Source organism: Hyaena hyaena, unplaced genomic scaffold (genome assembly GCF_003009895.1).
Source record: "Hyaena hyaena isolate Hyena2069 unplaced genomic scaffold, ASM300989v1 scaffold_289, whole genome shotgun sequence".
Lineage (NCBI taxonomy): Eukaryota > Metazoa > Chordata > Mammalia > Carnivora > Hyaenidae > Hyaena > Hyaena hyaena.
In genome coordinates, this window is record NW_024080920.1 from 653,981 (window position 1) to 665,442 (window position 11,462).

The window sequence follows — 11,462 nt, forward strand, 5'->3', positions numbered from 1 at the left end:
GGCAGCGTGAGCAGGGGAGGGTCAGAGAGAGGGAGACACAGAATCTGAAGCAGGTTCCAGGCTCTGAGCTAGCTGTCAGCACAGAGTCCGATGCAGGGCTCGAACCCATGAACTGTGAGATCATGACCTGAGCCGAAGTTGGATGCTTAACCAACTGAGCCACCAAGGCGCCCCACATATATAAAGAAGTCTTAAAAGTCAATCAGAAAAAGAGAAACAATTAAAAACTGGCAAAGAACTTGAACACACACTTCATGAAAGAAGCACAAATAACGAGTGAAGAAATGAAAAGAGGCTCAACTTAAGGAAATGCTAATAAAAACCAAACAGATACCATTTCAAATGCACCAGATTAGAAAAAAATTTAAAAGTCTGACAATATCAAGTGTTGTGGAGGAAGTGAGGCAATCAAAACACATACTGCTGGCTCTTGACTCAGTAACCACAAGATGCACAATTACCATGAGCCAATTCAGTGACTCAAACACTCAAAGTGTTTAGTAAGCAATTAAGCAACTGATAATGACCAATCCAGAATTATGAGAACACATGCAGACTACTGCCAAATACAAATTTGGCCCTTAATGAACTGAATCCAACCTGACACAGCAATATAAGTAAGAAAACTTAGTCTCTTATCCAGTTTATCCAGTTTATTTTGCTAAGTACAAAATATTCAGGTACTCATTTCCTCCTAGAGTACTTAGTGACTAAAATTTTCATGAACTACTAATCATTCCAGTTACACTATACTACAAAGAGAACCAGTAGTTAATGGCTTTGAGTTCATTCTATGTCTCCCTCTCTCTGCCCCTCCCCGCCTCATGCTCTCTCTCTCTGTCTCAAAAATAAACATTAAAAAAATTTTTTTAAGAATAAAATAGTGGCTATACATTTTCAAACTTTTTTTGTTTCGTTTTTAAAAATTTTTGTAACGTTTATTTTTGAGAGACAGAGAGAGAGGGAGACACAGAATCTGAAGCAGTTTCCAGGCTCTGACTGTCAGCATAGAGCCCAATGCGGGACTCAAATCTACAAACCTCAAGATCAAGACCTGAGCCGAAGTCGGCGCTTAACCAGGTAAGCCAAAGCCACCCAGGTGCCATGGAAATAGTGGTTATACTTTAAATTTACTTGATAGGAATTAGAATGGCCCTGTGACTGCCTAAGAGGGACAAAAGTGTAGCAGACATAGTTTGGGCATTGAAGTTGAATGAATTTGAGTCCTACTCCAGACTCTACCATTTTATAGCTATAACCTTAAATTTCTCAACTTCACTGTCCCTCAATTTCCTCAATACCTAAAAAGCATGTGTACCACAAACTGCCTACCTAATCACAACCCAAAGATTAAGAGATTAGGTAAAGTGCTTAACAATGCCTACCTCATCAGCATAGGCCCAATGTTAGCATACTTCCCCTTATAAATTGTTTTTTTTTATCTTTTTTAATGTTTTTTTATTTATTTCTGAGAGTGAGAGAGACAGCGTGAACAGGGGAGGGTCAGAGAGAGAGGGAGATACAGAATCTGAAACAGGCTCCAGGCTCTGAGCTGGCTGTCAGCACAGAGCCTGACGCGGGGCTCGAACCCACGAGCAGTGAGATTGTGACCTGAGCCGAAGTCAGACGCTTAACCGACTGAGCCACCCAGGCGCCCCTCACCTAAAATTTTAAAACCTAAAATTAAAACTCTCAATTGATAGGAAAATATTACTCTTAATTCAAATTATTTTCAATATTACAAAATTGTGCGGTGCAGGTTAGAAAAGGAATACCTGCTTACTTCTTCCTTAATTGAAAGGCTCTCCTTTATTAGATTCTGGAAAAGACCAGAGATTTTCACTTATCTTCATGATATAGAAGCAGGGATTCCCAAGCTATGCCAAAATCTAAACTCAGTTGATTTCTAAGATTCAATTCGAGATTTTTTTTAATTCTAAGAATAAACTAATTAATATTTAAGGTACTACGTACTAATTTTTGCATTTTCTGAAAAAGCCTATCTAAAGAAAAATTACCTGATTAATGATGAATTTATGGTATTGGGATTTTTTTGGTTTGCATGTGGGAAAAAGTTTACACTTAAAATAATCTACATGTTAAAAATCTCAAAACAGGAGGAGCGCCTGGCTGACAATTGGTTAAGCATCTGACTTACGCTCAGGTCATGATCTCCTGGTTCATGGGTTCAAGCCCTGCACTAGGCTCCACAATGAAAGCCCAGGGCCTGCCTGGAATTCTCGCTCTCCCTCCTCTCTCTCTGCGCCTCCCCCACTCAGACTTTTTCTCAAAATAAGTAAACTTAAAAAAAGACAATCTCAAAACAGCAACACCTGGGTGGCTCAGTCAGTAGGGCACACAACTCGTGATCTGAGGTCACGAATTCAAGTTCAAGCCCCACCAAGCATAGAGCTTACTTAAAAAAGAAAAAGAAAAAATAAATAAATAAAAAAGAAAAAGAAACAAACCTCAAAGCATTCAATTTAGAGATCCGAAAAACTTTATAATACTGGCCATCTATACTCTGGGGTAATGAAAACACATTTGTAATGCTGAAAATACTCAAGAGGATTTTAGTCACTGAATTAAACTTCAGGAATAATCATTTTAAATCCCTTACCACATTCAATTTGTAAAAGATGCACAAAATGAACATTTGTCAGTCTAAGAAATATGAACTAATAACCACTGATAAGAACTGTCTACAGACCTAATATTATCACATCAGGAAACTGTCTTCTTCAAAATAAAAATAAAAAATAAAACATTTCAGGGGTGCCGGGGTGGCTCAGTCAGTTGAGGATCCAACTCTTGGTTCCAACTCAGGTCATGATCTCACGGTTCATGAGTTCAAGCCTGTCAGGCTCTGCACTGACAATACAAAGCCTGCTTGGAATATTCTCTTTCTCTTTCTTTCTTTCTTTCTCTCTCTCTCCCTCCTTTTCTTTCTTTCTCTCTCCCTCTCCCTACCCCCCTCCCCCGCTCACTCTATTAAAATATATAAACTAAAAAAAAATTTTTTTAATAAAATAAAATCTTTCAGGGGCGCCGGGTTGGCTAGGTCGGTAGATGATGAGACTCTTGAACTCAGGGCTGTGAGTTCAAGCCCCACATTACGTGTAGAGGCTACTTAAAAAAATTTTTTTTAATGTTAATAAAAATAATTTAAATAATAAAATCTTTCAGATACACATAAAATATGTCTTGATGAGGTCATGAGTCAAACTGAAACAAAAGAAAAATTCAGGAACTTATATCCACAAACTTTCATTTTCTTCCATTGTCTTCATTTCTAAAGTAACTTTTTCTTCCAACGAGGCCACAGCAAGTATTTGCTGTGCAGTGAAAGAGATGCTCACTAGAGAAGCATTAATGTTCCCATTTCCAAAATGAGAATGACTGACTATGCAACACAGAGTAGACATTAAATGTTAAATAAATAACAGGAAAACTAAATAGAATGGATTACAAATAAAAATTTAATTTATAAAACTCCATTTTATAGGCTAATGCAAGAAATGTAATTCTTTTAGACTTTGAAAACTTCTCATTTTTTGGTTATAAAATAATGCATAAACTTTCAATTTAACTAGTTTGGGACATTGACAAGAAAGAACTAGCTATCCCTAAACATTAAGTGACCTGTTTTTCCCACAATCAAATATGACAAAATTCCAAAGAAAAACATCCACCATGTCAATGCAATCTCTCAAATGCTAATAATTACAACTGAGGAAAAACATTAGTAAGTGGGGTTAGAACATAAAGTATTTAATAGTCAACTAAACTACCAAATCTGGTTTTCTAACACTACATGGTGTTTAAAAACTATCAAATTTTTATTTCAGTTTAATATAAAATGTATTTTCACACCCAGTCATACTTTTAAAAGACAAGTCTGGAAACAAGTACGTGTAGAGACAAACAAAAGTCATTGATCCCTGATAGAGATAAAATAAATGAAGTATAACTTGAGGCTCCACAGGAAAGATTTGGGACTGTTTCTGAGGCCCAGATAGACTATACAGGTCAGTCTCCACCCAAGAAATAAACAAAAGAGGCAAAACAAACATAGTGGAGAAGACCAGACACTGTCAAAGATATCCCCAAAGGCCCCTCACCCAGGCTCTGGTTTCCTCTCTTTCTCCCTAATCTCGACGGCTCGGGAGAACTAAATCTGCATCTCACTTCCCCAGCTCACCCTCAACTCCAGATCACTCACCTTCTTTGCTAAAACCCGGATCCTCCTCCCCAACATCCTCTAATTTCCACCGAGCTCTCACTCCAGCCAGATAGACATCTACTGCGCCTGTCTTCCAGCAAGGTATTAGTTCCCTTAATCCGAACTCATTTTCCGCATCCCATCTGCCCTCCGCCCCTTCAACTCGGATCCCCTCACTCCGACCTTTCTCCCAGAATCCTCCCAAGTCAGGGATTTCTGGCCCCTTCTCCCTCCCACTCCCTCAGCTGTAGCTCCTTTCTTCCGGCTCGTCCTCCAACCTCTTCCCAGGGAACCCTCCCCCATCAGCCTCCCGGTACCGGTCCCCTCCCCCAACTCCGCCCCTCTCCCCTTCTCCCAGCGGGAGGCCCCCCTCACCTGAACGCCGCTGCCTCCGCCGTCCCAGAAGCCGAAAGGTGCTGGCGCCGGCCGGCCTCCCAGGCTCGGTCCCCGCTGAGCTCCTGACGGCCCCTAGGGAGAGCGAACGCCACCACCTCCAACTCTGCCCGCCCCGGGCCAGGCCGTCACCGCAGCCACTGCCAGTACCACCGCCGCCATGTTGAAGTCCTACTTCCCTCCTCCTTCCCCTCACCACTCCGCCTCTTTGGGCGTCGGACGTCAAGGCGCCGCGCTCCACCCTCCCTGGGCCAATGGGAGGAGTCGACGGTGACGTAACTAATCTCTCGTCTACTGCCAAACAACTCTAGTTGCCTGGACCGCTACAATTGGAACGAATGGACCCTGCTGACCCGAAGGGAAGGGGGGGCGGGTCGCTCCGAGGTTAAGGCGTAGAAGCTGGAGAAGCGGCGCAGGTGAGAATCTGAGAGCGTCGAATCGTGAAGGGACGCACAAAGACTTACCAATGAGACCTACTTGGGTATGAGAATGTCAGGCTTCTGGTCTCGGGTCAGTGATCCGATACAAGTCCTACCCTTTCCGGACCTCACTTTCCCCATTTACAAAGATTGGGTTGAAAGAAAACCTCTAAATCTTCCATCAGTTGTGACATGCAACGATTTAAACTAGGTTATCCAATCCCAAATATTTATTGCCTTGTGCATTTATTGCGTGTTTCTTGGAATCCGGTGCATGAAGGATTCATAATCGCATGAGATGAATCTTTGTTCCCAAAAGTTCCTATTTGGTGAGATAAATAGAAGCACAGTTAACTCTAGGAAAAATCAGAGTGATAATGGTCTAACAAGTGCATTAATTGCTCTGAACAAAATGGCTTTTGGCTAAGGGATTAGAAAAGATTCACATCTCTACACTTCCTCTGTACATGAAGAATGTGTGCCCTCTCATGCTCTCTTCAGAGCTCCAGAGAAGATAATGTTTGTGCTTTGAAGGGTGCAGCAGTTTTAACTCACAATGAAAGAAAGTGGCCATTCCAAAAGGGGGAAGTTAAAATAAGCAGAGAATAGCAAATCATTAATTCTGGATTATTCGCCTACTTAATACAATAAATAATGGACAACCACAGAAGGTTTGTGAAAGACTACTGAACTGAAAAAGCTTCATTAGGAGAATTAAAATGGTAGCTGTGAATAAAATGGACTGGAGGCTACATGACAGACTTCTGCACCAAGTAAAAGATTCACACTTGAATCTACTGGGGTAAAGCAGAGACAGCAGGGATGGAGACCAGGGGATGAACTGAACCAAGATTTAAGGAATTGATTCAACAACACTCCCATGTAGAGAACTGCTACATGGGAGAATAAATCATAAGAAAAAGCAAGTTCTGGGGATCTTTTTTTTTTTAACAGAAACAAAAAAGAAGTAAGGTTTATTGAAGTGCTATAGGAGATAATAATGAGGTCAGCTGTCCAAATTAAGATGACGACAAAATTTCCAGAGAGATGTTCAGGAGGGAATGTAAACTTGGAAATTAGAAAGAGGTAAGGAGCAGACATGTGTAGTAAACTGATACTCCTTGAGCAATTAAACTTTTCATTCATCATTCAACAAGCATTTACTGAGTGCTTGCAGTATACCAGCCACTGGGGATAGAGCAGTATATAAAAGAGACTTCTTTCCCCCCAAATTCCTGCTCTCACAGAGCTTATATTCTAGAGGAAAATGACTAATAATAATGGCGATAGGTGTTAAGAGAAAATAAAGCAGAGGAAAGGAGAGAGAAGGTATCCAAGGTTGAAATTTATAAAGGATGGCCAAGGAAAGGTGACATCTGAGCAAAAAACTGAATGAAGTGAAAGAGTTGCAGATATTTAGAAGAAAATACCAACTCAAGAGAACACCAAGTAAAAGGTCCTGAACAAAGGGGAGAATACTGGGAGATGAAGTCGGAGAGGTAACGGGACTAAATCACATAGGGTCCTGTAGATCATTTTAAAGAATTTGGCTTTTACTTTAAATGAGCTGAAAGCCATTGAAGAGTTGTCAGCAGAAAAGGGAAATTATCTTTTTTAGCAGGATCACTCTAACTACTCACTGAGCATAAGCTAAAGAAAGACAAGGGTGTAAGAAGAAAGACCATTCAGAGATTATTGCAGTACTCTAAGCAGGAAATGATAGTCCTAAATAGGACTGTAGAGTTGTAGTAGCAATGAAACTGATTAGAAATGCCTAGGTTCTGAGTACATTTTGAATGTAGAGCAGTAAGAATGTGCTCCCAGATTTGATGCACAATGGAAATGAAAGGACTCAAGGTTTTTGACCTCAAATTCTTGCAGATTTGGCTAGAAGAATGGAAAATCAGATTATTTAAAATTCCTGAGGATAGGACCTTTGGGACACTGACAAATAGGGCATGGAAGAGGAAGCAGGGAAGGAGATGGAAAAGTAGTGACAAGGAGAAAAGGAATTAGAAGACTGTGGTGCCAGACGCGTGAGTGGCTCAGTTGGTTAAGCATCTAACTCTTAATCTTGACTCCAGTCATGATCTCACAGTTTGTGAGTACAAGCCACCCATTGGGCTCCGTGCTGATGGCACGGAGCCTGCTTAAGATTCTGTCTCTCCTTTTCTCTTCCCCTTGCCTGCTTGTGCAGGCTCTCTCTCATGCTGTCTCTCTCTCTCAAAATACATAAATTAAAGCAAAAGAAATTTAAATTAAAAAAAGAAAAGAAAAGCAAGACTATCGTGCCATGGAGGATTAGGAAGGGAAAAACTTTGGGAGGTCTGGGCCTGCGCCTCTTAGAGTAGGACTCTCTCAAACCAGAAACAAGCCTCCCCCATCATATAAGGACTTCCTGAGATTTCCCCATCAGCCTATGTCTCCTGATAAGTAATTTTTCCTTCTCTGCCTTCTTGCTTTAAGTGGGAATCAGGTTTCTGACCATCTACTCCTGGACCAGCCTGCTGTGTCTCCCTGTTCCCCATGGACACAATTCATTCTTTTTTTTTTTTTCTTTTAAGTTGTCTTCTCACCCAGCATGGAACCCAATGTAGGGCTTGAACTCGTGACCCTAAGACCAAGACCTGAGCTGAAATCAAGAGTTGAACACACAACTGACAGAGCCACCAAGGTGCCCCAGACACAAGCCATTCTTTTTTTTTTTTTTTAATGTTTTATTTCTGAGAGAGATTGACACTGTGAACAGGGGAGGGGCAGAGAGAGAGGGAGACACAGAATCTGAAGCAGGCTCCAGGCTCTGAGCTGTCAGCGCAGAGCCCGACGCGGGGCTCGAACCCACAGACCGTGAGATCATGACCTGAGCTGAAGTCGGACGCCTAACCGACTGAGCCACCCAGGCGCCCCACAGACACAACCCATTCCTAAGAAATAGAAATGAAGTAAGGACATCACCTGGAGAAACAAATACTTCACCTTCTTAGAAGTGACTCATACTTGGGGCGCCTGGGTGGCTTAGTCAGTTAAGCGTCTGACTTTCGCTTAGGTCATGATCTCGCGGTTTGTGAGTTCGAGCCCCGCATCGGGCTCTGTGCTGACTGCCAGCTCAGAGCCTGGAGCCTGTTTCAGAGTCTGTGACTCCCTCTCTCTCTGACCCTCCCCTGCTCATGCTGTCTCTGTCTCTCTCTCCTAGAAATAAATAAAAACATTAAAAAAAGAAGTAACTTCACCCTTTTAAAAAAAAAAGAAGTGACTCATACTTGATAATTCCCACGTGTGAATGCTGATGGTAATTCTCTTGGGGCCAGAAGAGGCGGAACAAGATTACCAGAACTCCACTAGCCCCGTTCTGTGTCTTTCCTTCCCAGTGCACCTAGACAGTGCCAGCACACCCACTGTCTAGAAGCAGCACTTCCCGCCAAGGGGCATCAGCTTGCACTCCTCCCACTTTTCCTTTTTTGCTCCTCTACTTCATAAGCTAGGCTTCGTACACCTGTCTTCTTTCCAGAGACAGGAAAGACAGCCACTGTCAATTTTAGCCATCCCGCTTGTACTTAGTCTAACCATATGCCAGACACCATGAGTCTCCTCATGAGTACTATGAGATACTCTTAAGGAGGTCAAGTGAAGGAATCAGACACGTGTACATATAATGATAGTACCTGGCAGAAAAGTTTGTCAGTTCCCTGGGTAGCACATTCTATACCTCAGAAGCAGAGAGAGGAGAGAGTTTGGGTAGACTTGAGAAATAAAGGAGGACTGAATGGAAAATTGAAGGATTTAGTTAGAACTTAAAGAACAGGTGGAGAACGAAGGATGCCTAAAGCAATGAGAACAAAGCAGTTTAGGCACAAACATGGATTCAAGAAAGTTCCATGAAAATTCAGAATCAGTATGGGTATATGTAGGAGAACAGAGGGAAAAAAGGCTGGAAGAGGCTTGGCTTGGGTTTAACAGTTCTAAGGCTATAAATAAAGTCACTGGCAGCTTTTCTCCTGGGAAATTAAAGAGAAACGTCTGGGTAAATCCTTAGAATCTTAGAGGTCAGGTTGAAACCATTTGCCCTTCCCTAGAAGCTCAAGGTAACAATTAAGAATTCAAGTCTGGGGCACCTGGTTGGCTCAATCAGTAGAACATGTGACTCTTGGGGCGCCTGGGTGGCTTAGTCGGTTAAGCGTCCGACTTTCGCTTAGGTCATGATCTCGCGGTTCGTGGGTTCGGGCCCCGCGTGGGGCTCTGTGCTGACTGCCAGCTCAGAGCCTGGAGCCTGTTTCAGTCTGTGACTCCCTCTCTCTCTGACCCTCCCCTGCTCACGCTGTCTCTCTCTCCTGGAAATAAATAAAAAAAAAAAAAAATTAAAAAAAAAAAAAGAACATGTGACTCTTGATCCTGGGGTTTTCAGTTCCATGTTAGGTGTACAAATCACTTAAAAACACAACCTTGGGGCACCTGGGTGGCTCAGTCAGTTAAGCATCTGACTTTTTTTTTTTTTTCTAGGGGAGAGAGAGAGACAGCGTGAGCAGGGGAGGGTCAGAGAGAGAGGGGGAGACACAGACTCTGAAATTGGCTCCAGGCTCTGAGCTGGCAGTCAGCACAGAGCCCGACACGGGGCTCGAACCCACGAACCGCGAGATCATGACCTAAGCGAAAGTCGGACGCTTAACCGACTAAGCCACCCAGGCGCCCCGCATCTGACTTTTAATTTTGCTCAGGTCATGATCTCACAGTTCATAAGATAGAGCCCCACATCAGGGCTGACAGCATGGAGCCTGCTTGGGACTCTCTCTCCCTCTCCCTCTGCCCTTCCCCTTCTCTCTCTCTCTCAAATAAATTAATTAATTAAATGGTTCGATAGAAGAATATGGTTATGGGGCGCCTGTGTGGCTCAGCTGGTTACATGACCAACTCCTGATTTCTGCTCACGTCATGATCTTGCGGTTCATGGGTTTGAGCCCTGCATAAGGCTCTGTGCTGACTGCTTGGAGCCTGTTTGGGATTCTCTCTCTTCCTCTGGCCCTCTCCCCAACTCATACGCTCTTGCTCTCTCTCTCTCAAAATAAATAAAGTTTAATATATATATATGTATAACTTGTCAAGAGGCAATTCACCAAAGAAGAAACACAAATAGCTAGTGAGCATATAAAAAGATGAGCAACATGACTGATAATTTTTAAAAATGAAAAAAGTCCCACTTTTCACCAAATTGGCAAAACCCAAAACAATTACATCCAATGCTGTCATGGATGGAGAAATAAGCATATTTATATGCTGTTGATGGCAGTACAAATTGATAAAACCATTTTTGTGGTGCAGTATGGCAGTGACTATCACAATACATTGTGAAGTAAAAAGCAAGTTAGAGAATAATGCATATTGTATCCACTTTTATAAAAAAGAAACAGCTAGATGTATAGATATAACTATAGACATAGATATAAATGTAGGTTTAGGGGAATGCCTGGCTGGCTCAGTTGGAGGAGCATGCAATTCTTGATCTTGGGGTCATGAGTTCGAGCCCCACCTGTGCGTAGAGTTTATTTAAATAAAAAATAAATAAATAAATATAGATTTGGATATTTGAGCATAGATAACAGACTGAAAAGATACACACCAAACTCTTATTGTGGCTCTGGAGGGAGCAGGACATACCTGGAGGGGGTGGGCAACAGGGCTTAGCACCAAGGAGGTAGGGGAAGTGGAAACCAGAGAAAAGACTGCAGTCACTGCTGGAAGATGCTCTCACAGCTGTGAGAGACAAAGGAGGAATTGCCCTGACTTCGCCCTTCCTCCAGCCCTCCAGTCTCCTGCCGTTGCCTCCTACTGATGGAATCTAGCTAGTATTCAGTTGGCAAAATGAGCTGGTAAATGTAATTTTCAGAACAGAGAATGCGTTCCAAAACAGAGATGTAATGACCAACCTCAAAAAGTTATTGAGTGGTTCACAGAATTGAAGAGAGAGAAGGAGAACCAGATATGAAAAACGAGAGAAAACCTAGTAAAAGAGAGCAAGAAGGCTGGTAAGAGTCACCTGTGAAAGAGTTATAAAAGACAATTCCTTAATAGTAAGTAGTAATAGTAAAAGATAATTGTATTAAATTTGTTTAAATGGTGTGGGTAGGCTGTCCTGGCCCTAAGCTAAAAGAGCCCTGAGATGATATACTGAGGTCTACTGTACACCAAATCCAGTGCTACAGTGAGAACAAAGGTTAAATAATACCAGGTTTCAGTCATCAAGAATCTTTGGAGGAACACAAACATAAACAGACAATTATAACAGTTAATGTCAGCGAGCTTGGAGACAAGACCAGCCAATAGGCTAAACTGTGGCTTTGTGCAAAATGAAAAAAAGTCACGCTCTCCTGAGTGGATGCTATGCCAGGGTATAAAGCTTGGTGAGCTGAGTGCAGCTGGATTTTAACCCTCTCTGG

General features: G+C 42.3%; 1 protein-coding gene across 2 annotated transcripts in view; it reads right to left on the reverse strand.

The window, feature by feature from the left end:
* Positions 1-4,808, reverse strand: part of UBAP1 (ubiquitin associated protein 1) — a 61,104-nt gene extending 56,296 nt beyond the window's left edge. Inside the window, exon 1 of one of the 2 annotated variants that reach the window (XM_039247042.1) lies at positions 4,598-4,808. The gene's annotated coding sequence lies outside the window, so the exon portion shown is untranslated. Of the gene's footprint in view, positions 1-4,222; positions 4,386-4,597 lie in introns of those variants that run through there. The other variant, XM_039247044.1, reaches the window with a different exon arrangement.
* Positions 4,809-11,462: the final 6,654 nt, after the last annotated feature.